This window comes from Malaya genurostris, chromosome 3 (genome assembly GCF_030247185.1).
Source record: "Malaya genurostris strain Urasoe2022 chromosome 3, Malgen_1.1, whole genome shotgun sequence".
Taxonomy (NCBI): Eukaryota; Metazoa; Arthropoda; class Insecta; order Diptera; family Culicidae; genus Malaya; species Malaya genurostris.
The window spans coordinates 69,134,540-69,146,031 of record NC_080572.1 but is presented as its reverse complement, the minus strand read 5'-3'; the positions used below and the strand labels follow the sequence as shown (position 1 = coordinate 69,146,031).

Genomic DNA, 11,492 nt, shown 5'->3' with positions numbered 1-11,492 from the left:
CTACATTTTATTGCATCTGATAATTTTATATATGTGAGTCTGTGCAACTTATTTATACTATGCTCCGAATCTTTTGAAGCGTTTTCTGGTGGGACAACAGCTTGTTCAAATCGATACTGCATAACGATTTGCATTGCATTGTTTTTGTTACTTTTAGTATGGATCTCTTCTATAAGATCCTTAGACTGGATCTCTTCTATAAGATTCTAAATCAATTTCTAACTATGCAATTAGGTTACACGATTATTGTTTAGTTCAATAATAGGGCTTAAGGAATTATGCTGAGAAATAATTCGTTGTGTTCAAGAACATTTAAGGGCGGAGGACAGTACCGTAAAGTGGTAGGTTTTTTTTTGCTATTTTCCCGTTTCAAATTAAATTTTCTTGGAAACGGTGCAGGATGAAGAAAAACCCACCTGACAATGTCTTCGAAATTTAGTTGAGAATATTCTGTGAAATTTTCAGAATGATTCATTGAGTTTAGCGGTCGTGTTGTATTTTTTCTGACTGAAGAACTGCAGAAAAATGGAACGCTCGGAAATGCATTCCTCTACTTGTTCATCGAATATTTTGGCTTTGAAGGCTTGTATCGTGAATGTACCGTGACAAAGTCCAGATAATTTAGTTTAAATGCGATTAGTACATAAAAACATATATGTTATCACGATAAAAATAAATTTTTTGTATTTTTCTGTGAAACAAAGTCAGTTTCAATGCATGCGCCATTTTTTTCGCTTTGGTTTCCTGATAGCATTCTGAAAGAGGAGAGAGAAATAAAATTGGCTCGACAAGGCTGCCAAACACACAGACGTTTTATTGTATATAAACACATTTTTTGTTTCATTCAATCTTTGTGAAAGTTGAATATTTTTTCATTGTTTTTTGGAGTCTATGTAATGTCCAACCCATACGATAGATTAAATTGTTGATATCAATAACGACTTTAGTTACATTCAACATTTTTAATTAGTTGTAATCACTAAAACTAATACCAAAATCAACAGCTATTATTGCTAAAATCAACTAATAATATCAATTGAAATCAACAAAAATATTTTTGGATTTTAAGAACACCGTCTGTTGAATTCAACCATTCATATTTGTTGTAACAATATATTATTTTCCTAACTCAACTAAAAAATTAGTTGAATGATAATGAAGTGTAACATAGCAAAGAAATGGTATAACGTTGAATTGGTGAATTTAACTAAAAAAATTGCCATTTCAACTATGGTTCAAGCATTTTTAAAGGAATAAGAGTTAACAAATCCAAATTAGCATTATTAAAAAAAAATTTAGCTGTCCTAATCTCGCATTCTCGCCGTACGTGTCTTGTTTATTTCCCTCCTCTTTCTTTTTTCTTTTTTTTTTATTCAACTTCATTTGATATTCGTCAATCCCGCATGTACGTACAAAAAACGAATCTTAAGACGAGGTAAATGAGATTGAAATATGGGTATGTTTGGTAGTGAGAAAGCAATGTTATTGGCAATAACATTTTCCATGATTAGTTTATATGAAGGGCAATAACTTTTTGTCTTTCATATGTATCTTTCATTAAAAAAATAAAGCCAAGGCGCTTAAAATGTAGAACCGATTCAAAACTGTTATGCCAATCTTGTATGGCAAGATTCCGACAGAAAAGAACCGTCAATAACCGCTAGGCGAAATTCTCTGCCGGAAACTGTTGTTGCATTGTTGCCAGACATAGCCAGCCGTCTGGGGGGAAATCTGCCCGCCGCGTACAAGTGGGTTGTTATCGTTCTGGAACGAAGTGGAACGTAATGAAAGATCGCGGCGAATAATCGAATAGGTGGCAGTAGTGAGCTCCTCGTTTCCAGCTTATAGTAAATTTTATATTTACACAGAATTTCAACAAAGTCAAACAGTTTAATTGGAGCTGAAAATACTCTGAAGAAACCAAATGAAAGAAGAAAAATGAGAAATTAATGTACAAACTTCAATCGAACATTCTTATGTCAAGCACATTTTTGTTGGCTACGATGAAATTGATCTCAAATAATCGAATTACCTTCACACCTCCAATACTGGAAGTGCATGCGCATGTTGACATTTTAATATGTCGTAATAAAGAAAACGCACTGCTTCGAACACGCTAAGAGCTTCGTATGAAGTATAATTTTGTCACTACATAATTTAATCCCATACTGCTGCACACGCTCTAAGCCTTCATTTTCCTTTCCAACTGACTGTTGTAGTGATGAAAACAAAGATGGCACTCGAAACATCATTCACCTGTCTTTGGTACAACCCTGCGCCATCGGACTCTCTTTTTAGGATCAAACGCTCTCCCGTTCTCTCGTTTTTCGTTCGTCGGTGTGCTCTCGGACGAGAACATTTCCTGATGCGAAGACTCTAGCATAATATCGTAGTGAAGAAGAGTGCGGAGTCGAAAAAAATCTTTTGTGTGTTTCGCGTCGGCCATTAAAACACTTCAGCCAGCACTCCTCGGGGGCGAACTGTCCGCTGCAGCCTGAGCCTTTTCGGCGATGAAGAAAGCCAAAATCATCCGCTGAAAGTGGCTTTTCTATCGCGTTTAATTACGGGATTCGTGTATACGCTCATGCATACTACTAGTTAAGTGTATCGATAAGGTCGAAGTTCAACGCTGTATACGTGAAATTTTAAGATTTTTAGAGACAACTTTGACGGAGCACCTTTTTTCCTCTGGATGTAAGAAGAAAAATCTTGTGAATCAAAGTGGAATCGATAAGAAGAAGTGTTTGTTTCTGTCGTTTGTCAGCGGATTGTGTGTTGTGTTGCAAAAGTGTCAATATATTTTTGGATCTCTGTCATTTTTGAGTGAGTGTTATTAGGGTCTATGAACTGTTGAAAGAATTTATTATTTTTTCGCTGAAGCCGCTTGGAGGAAAGTGAAAAAAGGTAAAATCTTCGTTCCTTCATTTCTTCTCTTCACGAAGATAGGGTCGGATTAGCGTTGGTAGATCTGTAGCATTCTCGGAGCGTATGTAAATTCAAGCTGCCGTATCATAATGTTGGTGTGCTGGATCAGAGAAAACCTCAGAAAACGTCGGATCAGTGGTTACTAATGGAAAGGGAAACATCGCGATAACTTGAAATAAGTAGCAGCTAACATTAGCTTGTGAATGAAACACCGTTCGACCAGTTTAGAACCTGCCAGCGGCTGCTGCTGGAGGAAGTTTACGAAGCACTTTTTCAAGCTGGTGTTGGTATCTTACGGATAAAATGTGCGGTTGTATCCTTGTCTTGGTGACTTCATCACGCTCGCCAGTACTCCCCTATAAATATATTTGACTTTTTCTTCTTCGCATCTCGCTCCCCCTCTCGAAATGCTTGCTTTAAGGAAGATGAAGCAAGTGACGACGGGGCAACGAAAAATAACTAGTCAAAATGGATGAATAATTTAAACCAGAAAGCACCGCACCATTCGAGACCTTCTCCGGGAAGCAGCACTTTCTTTGTTTATATCTATAAATTACATTTCGACAGATCCGTAAGAGTACATTTCTGGCCCGGGACGCTCCACAGTCCCATAGAGTACCACCAAGGTGATCATAAACTGTTCAACTTTATAGCTAGAGCAAGCCCAATGCAATAAAGCAATATATTTTATTTGTTTATGCTGTCACACAAAAAGGCACAGCAAGTTTCGCAAAAGGGTAGTGAGAACGAGAGGAAATAACGGAAGACAGGTAGTCGCCGTGGTAAAATCTACGGGCCGAAGGGATCACTTCTCAGCTTCTTAGACGATTACCTGATGTTTCACGGTTGGACTGGTGCGATGATAAGTAACCATCGTAGGTTGACTTTTCGCACAAAGTGCTTCTTGCAGGTAGCCTAAGAGAAGATGCAGTGAAGTTTAAAGCAAACAAATAAAATACACCATGTACCACCCACCCGTAGAATGATGTGTATAGCCAGCGACGGCTTTACCTAATGGGTTAAGCCGGTCCTAAGTTTTGTAATCCAATTAGCGGGAGAAAGGTAGCGAGAAGACCGACGGGTTGGAATCTGCTGAGCACAGATCCGAATGAACAGGGACTGCTACGCTGGTGTTCTGATGAGGAACGGTAATTTAGACGCGATATTAACGGTACATTGACGCGATTTGAAAGTACCATCAGCCTAGGAACGCGAAACTTTATGAGAACCGGACCTGACTATAGGAGATACCGAACAATTATTATAATGAGGCTGAATGTTCTATTAGTGAATAGTAGTAATCATGCATCGTTTTCGAACATTGCACAGACCAACGAGTATGTTATATGGGCTGACGTGTACGCTAATCGCCTGGTGTAATTGATGGAAGTAATTTATCTGTCAGCACTATACAAAAAAAAATTATTGAATGTTCATATCGAACGGAAGAACGGGCTTACTTATGTTTGCTAAACTGATTGATGTTTGATAGCAATTGAAGGTAGAACGGTCTGACTAATGACAATTGTCCAATTATTAGATAAGATTCGGGTCGTTCCGAGCTACATGCCATGTTTGTGATCAACCAGAAGCTTCCTACATCTTCTTCGGAGTGATTCACTTTCTCACTCGTGTACAGAAATTTGCCGTCGGCTTTACACGAAACCCACTAGAACGCGATGTATCTTCCATAGGTTTGAAATTAGTGAACTTTGTGAAGTGGCAATATTTGTTATTAGTGCTCAACTGCAGGATTTGATTTTAATTGATTATTTATCGAAGCACTCGAGTTGTTTGCGAAAGTACTTAGTGAACACAGCGAGCTTATCGACGGAAAGATACTGCGCGGTGTTGTGTAATAGAACACTTGTTTTCCTTGTGAGTTTTACGTTATCATTGTAAATTCCAATGACTTTCTTTTATCGTAAAAACATTACCATCAATTAAAAAAATCAGATTCCGTACAAATTCGGAAACTAATATGTAAATTTGATTTCTTGTCAGTTGTAATGGAACTGTTCGGATCAGTAGTGCTATTTCATTTTCGAAGCATGACAGCTGCGTGTTTCGGAATGCCTGATTTTTCCTCTTCTTTTACATTGCACGAGTAGCATCAACTCCTTGATCAGTGTAATTGTACCAACATAGGAGTCATACGAGTCTGGGATTAGCGGATATCCGGCCCAAGACAAGCTCCTCCAGATGGTAGTTTCAATCACGCGGTAGGGAATTGGAATATGTTAAAACGTTCTAAATAAAGAAACATAGCCTTCGCTAGGACTACCGCTGGAAAAAAAAAACCGACTGTTGCGTGCGAATCATTTCGATAATTCGATTACCCGACGGGTGAGGAAACAGCAGCGATTTTTTGCTTAACCGCTGAGGTCGAATTTTGGTTTTCCGTTTATTCAACGATAAAATGGTTTGACACATGATTAGTATTAAAGTTTTCCTGACAGAAATGTTTCTTTTTATTGGGTAAAAAAAATGTAGGCTGTTTTGTTTTCGTTACAGTTTCCAATAACCGTTGATCATAGCATAGGATAAAAAAAATTGACCGTGTGTTGTTACACGGTCATTGATCAAATCAAAATGAGGTTGAAAATGATATTTAGAACTAACATACTTGGGAATAACATGTTGCTCCAGATTGTGCAAATTGCATTGATCTTTGCATGCTGATAAATATCGACGCCGACCACGTCCGAATGATGGTCCATTCGGAAAGGAAAACATCAAATCTAAGTTCCAAATAATATTGTCATAAGTTTATTGTTCTGGGTAACCGGCTACCGAGAATGCACAGAAAGTTTATCGTGATAGGTATGAACATGTTCTCGTGCTTCGGACAGCCAAATTCGTAAAATTACTAAGGCTGTCTTTATGCCAATCATTCATTCGTGTCTTGCTACTCTCGTTTTCTTTTTTTATTAGATAAACTTATATTGACTTGTCCAAAATCTTATTATGTTCTTGTTTGTTGCATCCAAAACGCATCACATTGAACGATTAAACTGCGTCCCAGGATGCTAACCACGAAAATACACAAACCGACGGCTGCAAGGATAAAATTCCATTGCCAGTACCATGATTAAGAAATTATGAAAATCATGAAACGTGTCTTCTCATGACATCATATCTATTATTAATGATATTATGAGCAAAATGATTTAAATAATGAAATTTTTTATGATATTTGCTTACAAAATCATCAGTAACAGGCATAGTCTTATGAGAAGTAATGTTTCATGATTTGTATCCGACTCTACGCGACTGTGTATCAATCGCACTCAAGGCAACATCCACCAATGAATGAACTAACAAAACTATTCGTTGAACAAAGTGATACTGAGTGGTTAAAAAACTCCTTCAATTGTCGCGTTTTTACGACATGGATGTAGTAACCCAGTGAATTTATTCTTGGCTAAGCTTTTTTAACCGTCGGATGCCACATGACTGTCAAACTTGTTCAGTCCGGAGAAGGATAAAAGGAACTATCAACCTTCCAGTGTCAGTTTTAAGAACAAACATATATTGACATTTTCTGGCGCGCTTTCAACTCACACGATCTAGTGAACATTGGGTAATTGAATATTTGTATCGGAATAAAACGCATGCAAGAAACAAGGAAAACCAATGTTCAAAAATTGACAGTAAAATGAGGCACTATGGTGTTTGGTGTAATATATCCTTGGCATGGTAAATACCAAATTTTGTCCAATATAGATGACACACATTCATCCTAAATCAATAAAGATTTCGCGTCTCCTCAGATTCTAGCTGAATTATAGCAACAAGCTAACATGAGGGGTGAAAGCAAAACGGATAGCTTTCATAAACAAAACACCTTTCCGTATCTGAAAGGTAAAACTTTGTTTGCGAACCCTTAGTTTCAAGCTGGCAGCCAGCTTGAGGGTTCGTTTTGGTTACTTCTGTTTGTTGAAGATCTCCCGTAGCAGTTCTCCTTTGTCGCGATCGACATTTCACTACGAGCGTCCGAAGTTCTTGACTAGATTTCAAGCTGAGATCGATTTTTGTTTACAGAAGGATGATTTTTCAATTTGTTATTTTTTTACATTCGCTCCTTTTAACACGGCAGGTTCTTGCCGCTTCCTATGTTCCTCGATCGTAAAAACACTTTCCGTTTTTCTACGAGCCTCTTCAATGATAGTTCAAAAACAGAGCATGACGGTTTTTAAACGGAAATCCTATTTATTTTTCTTTCGGCACGTGGAACTTTTACTTTCGTTTAGACGAGTTTTGCTTACTCAGTGACTTCGTGTTCTTTTTCATTCCACTTAGATGTAATTTGTCATGCTGTTTATATGCTTTACAAATATGTTCAACGTATAGTTCTGTAGTGAGAATTTGTACAGTACGTATCTATTGGAATAATAAATGATCGTGAAAACACATGATTCATTTAAATTCAGAATTCTGCATCTCGGTTCTCAAATTCAAATTATTACTAAAGCGTGAAAAAATCTACACCAGTTTTAGCCCTAGATCACTCTCGTTGGGTATATTTCTACCCCAGCGTTACTTCAAACCTCCGTTATTTGGTTACGGTTTACTATAACCATAATCAACCATTACGATAATTGAGTGGTGCATCATTTTTAATTCAGTTGAGCATTTCAATGCGAATAGCGCTACCGTTTATACTTTGCGAATTGCCAAAAAGTCAAATGTTTACAACACCTAAGCGAAGTAACTAAAACGTTTGAAATGTAAATCCATAAAAGCACTGCAGTTAAGTCATATTAAACATGTTATGGTTATATAGCACTAACATAAAATGTACAAGCATTTTCGATTTGATGCTGTGAATATTCATGTAGTGCTTCTTTAGATTAAATATAATGTAATTATATTTCCGATACGATATTTACACTTTTCGGTGGAAAATCTTCCAATTTCTTGATCCGCGATGTAAGAATTGTTCACGTTGCACCACAGCACACTTTTGGTTTCGACTTTATGAAACACAATAATAACTCCATCGTTTTTATGGAATAATATTTTTGATATCACATTCTCGTTTCTCCTGTTATTCTGGCTAACGACTTATTAAAAAGAATAACTTTTTGGAATAATTTGAATGGGTTTCGATCAGGCATCATTTTCTCGTTTGAACTTTATGATAGAAATGAACACATTTTAGTGCATTCAAATTTACTGAGCACAGTTATTTCTTTTTCAATTACTATTGTCTCCATGTCAGTGTTGTTGATGATAAAGTGAAAATAAACTTCATATGTTTAAAACCGTTAACACGGCCATTTTTGGTCTTTCTACTTTGAATTCGTAAACACAATGTTTTACAATAACATTACTAATGCAGAAATCAAGCAATCAATCTCTGCATTATAACTGCTAAATATTAGCATGTACAGCTTATATATCTCTAACGGCAATTCTATATCTGTATATGAAAAAAGATGCGGCAGCGTTTCGATGCTAACTGGTTACTTTAACATTCCCCTGATTATCAGCCCCATATATGCGGGTGCGTGCATGGTTGATGAATGATGATGAATTTTAAATGAGACAAGACAAAAAACCTGTTTTAATCCACCGAATGGTGTAATGATGCCTTTCTCATTTCAATCATACTATCATATATAATACTGTGGTATTCCTCAAAATAATTTTCTTCGATTCTTAAAAGAATAACCGAAATCGGTTTGTTTGACCGTCTACTGATAACTCCGGAACCGAATGCCGGATCCAAATGATATTCAGGAATTTCGTATGGGTCCAAAAGACCCATAGTTTTTTTGTGAGAATCGTTTTTGCCATCTCTGAGAAAAGTTAGTGCACTTATTTTCACAATTTTTTGCGCATTCTACCCCATAATTCCGTAACTGGAAGTCGGATAAAAATAATATTCAGGAATGTTGTATGGGACCACAAGAACTTTAATTTGAATCTAAGTTTGTGAATATCGGTTCAGCCATCTCCGAGAGAAGTTAGTGCAAAAAAACGTTACATACACACATACGCACATACACACACACACACATACATACACACATAGACATTTTGCGTACTCGACGAACTGAGTCGAATGGTATATGAAACTCGGCCTCGGTTCAAAAGTCGGTTTTCACAGTCATTGCATAACCTTTATATATGAGAAAGGTAAAAAATCAAGAAAGAACAAAACACAAAATATACAAGGCGTGATTGCACAGCATAGCCGGCAGGAGAATACCACACTTCTGCAAACGCTATTTTGACAGCTGTGGGAATTTAGCTAGGTTTCTGTCGCCGATCAGTAATCAGTCAAAGCGAACACTGTTACTAAAATTTGGATTGTTTAATAAAACAAAATGATCAGTTGCCCATCAAACCAAAAAATAGTTATTTCAATCCGAGATATTGCATATTTAAACTAGAATACACTGAGGTCTGTTTTTAAAGCGGTTTCTACGCAATATTTTTTATGCGCACGGAAAGACCGAAATCAGCATTTTGGCGAAAAAATTAGTTGATTTTCTGATTTTAGTTAGTTATTTTTTGAGACAACTAAAAAAATCTTACTCTTACTACTTTAGATTTTTTAATTCTCATTCGCTTAATAACAATAAAATATTTGTTGAAATGACTATTTTTTTTAGTTGAATTCACCAATTAACGAGCTGTCATTTCTTAGCTAAGGCACACTTCATTTCTATTCAACTAATTTTTTAGTTGAATTAGAGAAATAAAACGTTGTTTGCAACCAACATAAATGGTTGAATTGGCTTCTGCAATCTGCAGCTATATGGCGCACTGTCACCGAAAAGAATTTCAGTCGCAGTTGTCTTTTCTATATTGGCAGGTATAAATACGATGTTGTATTGGAAAAATAGACATAAACGAAACATAAACTTCTTTTTGAACATTTTTCTTCTAAATCGCGGCGTAGCCCGAAAGGTTGGAAGATACAAAAAACATCATTTGACATATACAATTAGAGTGCAACATTCGAAACTAACTTCACTGTTCCGCGTGAAAACAGCATTACGCACAATCGCTTCAAATGCGCACAAATTCTGAATAAATACACTTTCCACTAAGAGTTTACGTCATATCGGTTTAGAAATATATATATGGATATATCGTAAGACATCAAAACAATTTGCAAGCAGTTTCAACAAGACTGTCCTTTTCAGCTTTTTAATGGATTGTTTTGCTTTGACACTTCTCATGTCTTTTTGGTTAATAAAACCAATTTCATTTTTGTTTTCTTTGTACTGTCCTTCAGTAATGATGGTGATAGATGAATAGAGTCAAATTTTCGGATTTTAATAACAAAATTAGTAGTCAATGAGAATTTAATGATGGATTGTAATATTGCTGGTTTGTGTTCAGGATATTCGCCAACTAAACACATTCTCTAAAAATAAGATTTTGGAAATTTCGCTGTTAAAATCAACTAATTCAAAAACAGTAATACGAATTAGGCGCAGAGCTAATTTCGGTTGTTCCGTGCGGATTTCTGAAGTTACGCTTGGGCCACAAAAACTTTCTCACCCTTTGCACGGGGCTGTGAATCGATCGCTGGTAGGCTTTGTGAAATGCATTGACTTTCCCATCACGCTATGCCCGTTCTCAGCCAACAGTTAATCAAATATGGCTAGTTAAATTGATGAGCACAAATCATTTACCTGTCAATGTAGTAATTGAAATGTTTGTCCATGCCGTTTGCCACTCCCAAAGCTAGCAAAGAGGACATTTTTTTTTTGATATTTTAAGAAGACTACAAAAGTCATTTGCCTCTCAGCCCACCAAAAGTTTCTCACCCCAATCAAAATGTTCGTCAATTCACAGATCTTGACTAGTATTAGCTCCAAAATTCTTTTTAAGTACTTGAATTCTCGATACTCGATAACTAGGTGCGAACGCCCCGAAAATAATGTTCAAAAACTCCCAACCTACATTGATTGCTCATGGATGGTTTAAACGATACTCACAAAACCGAAAATTCAACTGACTAGTCAAAAGGGACCTAAGAGGGTTGAAATCTTAAATATAGATTATCAAATTCTTTCGGTTCCAAAATCTTGCTTTTTGATGATCGTTTAAATATTAGATATTCGGGGCTCGAAAATTGTTTCCAAAAGAATTCTGAACTTAAACCCAGCCCGGTGGCAACAATAAGGCGCTCCAGCTAGTGCTATCGTAACCAACATCTCAGTCCTTCGGGGCCATCAAAGCTAGCAAGTCAGTGAGAGCAAAGTAAACAAAATGAAGTAAAATACAACACTTCATTGATTGTGAAAGTCAGTATTACGTTTCATAACGATATCACATTTATAATCAAACATAAAAAAATCAACTTTCACAGCTAAATATCACAGATATTTAGCAACAACGAACTTATATACTTCTTCGTTGTTTTCGTCTTTGCGGAAAAGATGATGGTCACGAAAACATGGCGGCCTAGCAGGGACTTGCTTAAACCACATTAAACAGAATTCAACAAACAACATTCCACTTTATTTTTAAAATTCAACAAAACGTTCTGGCGTGAACTAACTAAACCGGCCCAACAAAGCTGGTGAAACTGTCGATGTTCC

The 11,492-nt window shown here is 36.5% G+C and overlaps 1 protein-coding gene across 3 annotated transcripts in view; it reads left to right on the top strand.

Moving 5' to 3' along the window:
* Positions 1-2,382: 2,382 nt before the first annotated feature.
* Positions 2,383-11,492, top strand: part of LOC131439380 (homeobox protein extradenticle) — a 104,356-nt gene continuing 95,246 nt past the window's right edge. For 2 of the 3 annotated variants that reach the window (XM_058610305.1, XM_058610304.1), the window contains exon 1: positions 2,383-2,904. The gene's annotated coding sequence lies outside the window, so the exon portion shown is untranslated. The remainder of the gene's footprint in view (positions 2,905-11,492) is intronic. The other variant, XM_058610306.1, reaches the window with a different exon arrangement.